We start from the raw sequence: 5,995 nt of genomic DNA, 5'->3' as shown, positions 1-5,995 counted from the left end.
TATATTATATATTATAGATATATATACATTACGAATAACTGATCCCCGATTAGGGGATTAGGTGGTATTCAATAATTTCATATGTTTGTCTCATAATATGTGATTCTTCTTATTTCTCGTAATTTATCACTGAGTTTTGAACACAATTGAATGATTCATGAACCTTTAATTGTACTAGCCTTTAACCCGTGCGAAGCACGGGCGACTTATAATTCGTAATTTATTATTTAAATTTTAATATCATTTTATCAATATTTTAGTATTAATGAGTCGAATTTTAATTAATTATATTATCCACAGATTGTATGTTCTCACGATAATTTAGCTTTTACAATTTATTATCTATTTATAATTTTTTTTGTTATTAATATGTGAGGATTATTATTCAATTGATTTTAAATCAGATTGTTCATATTTCAATTATAAATTATATTTAAAAGGATAATGATAAAATTTTTGTCTTGTAATATAAGATGAGTGTTTTTATTATTTAAAACTGTTTAACAGTCTCCATATGTTGTAGACTTCTAGTTCTATAGAAAGAGCACTATACCCATGTTGGCTTATTATAGTATAGTATAGATTCGTAGAAATTATATTGAATAGAGCACGTTATGAAACTATAAATTCTTGGATCTTAATAGTTTATGACTTATATTTTTATTAATAATGAAAAAGAAGTTGAAGATATAATGTAAGCCCTGCAATGCATTTTGTGAAAGGAAATAAACACCACCAGAAGAATTATTTTTACCAAAATAAATGAACAAGATATCACATAAGTTAGACATTCATAAAATCAATTGAATAATCCTTATTATTAAATTGCTTCACATTATCATTATATCGTACGTAGTTTTAAATTCCTGTCAAATAATACTCATTTCCTACCAATTTATAATAGATACTTTTATAATTATTTTGGTGCAAAAAAATTAAGTATTTCCTACCATTTGGGTTTTTCCGTACCAATCTTTTATGTCACCCCTGTTTTAATTCCTACCGAGTACTACCTATTTCCTACCCGTTTATAGTATATATATATTTAATAATTATTTAGGTAAAAAATAATAATACATTTTTTTGTGAGGAATTGAAACATTCATTGGTTAAAGTGCTTTTTTTATAAATATATATGTTTTTTATACATATTACACAAATAGTGTCAAAGCAAGTTTAATTCACAAAAATACCTTATTTCTCTGTCCATATTTTCAAAAATACATTAATTTTGTTTGAGTGTTTGAGCCGAATAGAAGCTCATTCACTCTTAACTCCCGCGCTCTGATCTCAGGTGTTTCTTCCTCACCTCCGCACTCCGTCATCATCAACTAGCATCTAAACGCATTAACAAGTTACATCTGTGTATGCAGAAAAATATGAACTCTAATAGGACTGGAATTAATAGCTACGTACAGACTTCAGGAATGCTGGTTGGCCAACAATGACCTGGAGTTCAGGTGTTACAACACATACTTTGTTTAATCCCCTCAATCTCAACAGAAATGTTTAACATATTAAATTACATGTTCACAAGTTGAATCGCAGAACCAAACTCCATTGGGCAGTAGGCTTTTCAATTTCAGGCGACGAGTTTGAGCTGCAACAGAAAAGCTTAACATATTAAAGTTGTTGAAGAAGTTCATGGCAATGACAAATATACAGTTCTAGTACAGCACTCTTATATTCTAGGTAACTTACATATACGCTCGCCTGGTTAGACATACTGATCACTTTTGTTAAAGTCTTCCCTGTCTCTTTTCATCTAACCATTCCAAAATCATGAGGAACACTGTTTATAGCAAATAGTTTAAATAAACAAATACATGCGTTTCAGTACATATACACTACTATATACACACATTTTGACAGTAGTAAGGGGAAAACAAATAAGACAAGCTACACCATTGTAGAAAGACAATATAACTTAAAATAGGCGCACCTCTACACCAAGACGAACTGTATGAACTGATGAGGGGCATCGATCACGCATAATAAAGCTACCTCCTTGGTAACAGACTGAACAATTGTCATCATTAGAATTTTTCCGACCATCGTGCCCATCGTTGATTCTGAGCTTTAGCTGCATCTGGCACTTAAAACATAATATTTGGTGCCTCTCTTGAAACATATAATTAATTTCCAAGCAACCCTATCAACTTTTTGATCTTGTCTCTTGCCATCTTTTCACTGCTCTGCCTATCCCTCCTTTAGTAATTCCAAACTTATGTTCTGTCTCCTTGGCTCGAATTCATTTATTATAAATTTTCACCAAACATATGGCATCACAATTTATTCGTTATACCATATTTGCGTTTGAAAATGTGGGTACAAAGCCGCACATTTTCAAGCCATTTTGAGCATATATAAATTTGAGTGAGTCGTGATAGGGTGTTCATAACAAGTCATGTTTGGATTGTTTTCAATTGAACTCGCGGATACATACCTAACTGTGAACAAAAAAAAGTGGAATATCAAGGTTTGAATAGATAAATTCATTGGTCACTGAATTGTCATAATACAGAGAAAAAAATTATCTACATATATAGCATCATTATGTACATCAAGAGCGAAGATATAAACAGTTAATGTTAGTAGTTTTGACACAAATCCACAGCTCCAAAACACCTCCTTTGTCCATGCCGACCCATCAAACTTCGTGCTATGGTCCAGAGGAACAACTGATCCTCAAGGAGCTGCCCATAACAGTTCCTAGTGTCCATCCATTCCTCGAGAAATGTTTAACATATTAAAATACCTGTACAAAAGTTGAATTGCAGAACCAAACTCCATTGGGCATTAGGCTTTTCAATTTTAGGCAACAAGTATGAGCTGCAAAAGAAATGTTTAACATATTAAACTTGTTAAAGAAGTTCATGGCAATGACATATATACAGATCTAGTACAGCATTCTTATATTCTAGGTAACTTACATATACGCTCGCGGGTTGCACTTACAGATCACTGTTAAAGTCTTCCGTGTCTCTTTTCATTTGGCCCCTTCCACAAATCATGCAGTGCCAGGACGAATTGATTGGCGATGATGATGAGTATGATGAACTTTATTCTGATCTTTAGATGCATCTGGCACTTAAAGGAACTACCATCCAAGAAATATGTATTGGCTAAGTAAATCCTCAACACCAAATTCAAAATAATCCCCATCCCTCTTTTCATTTCTTACTACCCCATCCCCTCTCAATTCAATTCCCACCCATTTCACTGATTTCATGGGTTTTAGACGCGCCAAGATTACAAGGGAGGCCATGCGAAACATGATTACAAGGGTCGACAGAATCAGCAATCTCCCAGACTCGCTACTCATCATCCTCTCCTTGCTTCCCTTCGATTTAGCCGTGCGCACCAGCGTTTTGTCCAAGAGATGGAGGCGTCTTTGCATGTCACTCTCGAATGCTCTTTTCGATGATAGGTTCTTGAGTTCTGGGAAGTTATTTTTTCGACTAATGAGTCGGTCAAGGAGATCTTGGTGAACATATTATAATAAATTATGTTAATTGATGTATTTATCTCAAAAACAGTTAGCATGTTAATTGAAATTAAGATTCTCACCAATTGAGTTTTTTTATCCTATCAAATATATATATTTCTTTACCAATTAAAAACATAATAATTTATCGAACTAAATCCATTAACTCATAATTTTATTATAAAATTTGTAACAAGACAATTTAGTAAACTTAAAATGAATAACTAGTGCAAAATATTAGCTACCATAAAAGATACTACCTGCATCGTACATGTCCCAAGGAGGCGGATTCAAAGTCATACTGGAGCATTTTCTTCATTATTTCAAATAATTCTTCACAAAACTGAAATAAGATAAACATCAAATTATGTTTGCCATATAAAATTTTATAGACTAATTCATAAATATAAAGATAAATACAATCTATGATTTTTAAGAAAAGAATTATACTAAAAGATTAAAGATGATTAAAGTGTGCCACACAGAGGCTTTTATGTAACTACATTACATCATGATCAATTTATACTTTATTGGAAATTTTATATCTTAGATCAGAACTCAAAGATCTAAACTCAAAAATCAATTAAATCCAACATTCAATTTAATCCAAATATGTACAAACAAAATTAAATCCAAAATAAGAAGTAAATATATGATAATGGCTTACCGATTAGGCATGAATTATACACAAATCAGCAGATATATGATATATCGAAAATATCAAAACGATGATTGTTGTGGATGGTGGTTCTTATACTACAAAGATGATAAGTTAAGAACAGAAGCGGGTGATGTAGGTGTATTAGGAAGGAGAGGCTGATGCGGAAGGTAGAGTTTCAAGCGGAGATAACAAGGAGGGTAAGGGATGATCGGATGAAACTAAGAATGTAGTATCACTTTTTGTTCTAATAAGATTTTATGCCAGAAATTGTCATGGGCCGTGGCGGACCCACAATTAAAAACCATCAAGATGAGCTCATTTAGTGGATATCACAAGTCCGTTCGGTTGACACTTATGTTGGACTGCCCTACATAGATGGGCTCCTACTATGAGAAATTATTTAGCTTTCCCAATTAGATGGGTGGTTGCTAGAAATGATGTGGCCTCTAGGGATCGCTAGCAATTGGGCTCGCTAACCTAAGCCTTGCTGAGGGCACTGCATACTTGGGCTCTTTGGGATGGTCTAGCTTTCTCACTTCAAGATGACCATAGTTGGAGAATGTATGCTTTATACACTAAGTCCTTTGTCGACTCTCCTAAGGACTACTCCCTATATTCTTCGATCCCCTCACTCCTTGAGAGGATGAGTCAGGAATGAAGACTCACGATCAATCCCGGTTAGGCTTGAACAAAACCGAATTCGGTCCGGTTCGATCCTAATTTTTTGAAAATTCGGTCTATTCGATCTGGACTGAATAAATCAAAATATAATTCGATTCGGTTCGATCCGGTTCTTAAAAATATATTTTGGTCTGGACTGAATAGACGAATAGCCCAAACAATATATAATATTAATTTTTACATATATTATATAAATTATATATATCTTACTTAAAGTTATAATGATAATATTTAATTTGTAAATTTAATTATTTATATTTTTGGTGAAATGGTGGTGATGAATTAATATTAATCTATTTAATAAATCATATATTTTAGCTTTATTTATAATATAAATTATTGTTTTTCAAAATAATTTCGTTTCTTCTCGGACGGACCAAACCAAATTATTTCGGTTCGTTCTATAATAATATTTCGGTCCGGTTCAATCAGGAAAAAATTAAAGTTCGGTTCTCGGTCTATTGAGTCCGGTCCAGTTTAGGACCGAAACGACCAATTAATCACCCCTAATCCGATCTTGGACCACATGAATATAGCTATCCACTATCTAACCCGCTCCATGTCAGCCTTCTTAACCACTTAGACCTGGGTCATGCGAGTTATTAGCTTCTCGACGATAGCTTTCATGGTCTAACTGACCTGGGCCCTGATGGACCGAACAAAATCTAACCGGGTTTTATATCAATCTGGCCACCCGTTACTTTAAAATATCTCACTTCACCCACCCATCTCATCGGGGACTCATTTAAGCCACTATAAACCAAATATATATCATTTTACCCACATCACTATTAATACCTCTTTACTTAATCATTTATTAAAAATTAACCGTTTAACTTTTTACTGCAAAACCACTTTGAGTACTTTCATAATTGTCTTTATTATTTATCGAAATAATTTGGAAATTTATAAAGTCACATAGCTAGGCGATCACGTAAATATATATTTATAACTATATATATATATATGTGTGTGTGTGTCTGTGTGTGTGCGCGCGCGCATAACATAAATATGTATTTATACATATAACATAACTATGTTATATATATAACATAACTATGTACATATATATATATATATATATATATATATATATATATATAGACACACAAAGTTATGTTATTTTTGAAATTCCCAAATTATTTTGATAAATACTAGAGACAATT

Source organism: Daucus carota, chromosome 8 (genome assembly GCF_001625215.2).
Source record: "Daucus carota subsp. sativus chromosome 8, DH1 v3.0, whole genome shotgun sequence".
In the NCBI taxonomy this organism is placed as follows: domain Eukaryota; kingdom Viridiplantae; phylum Streptophyta; class Magnoliopsida; order Apiales; family Apiaceae; genus Daucus; species Daucus carota.
Note: the sequence above shows the minus strand (reverse complement) of the source record.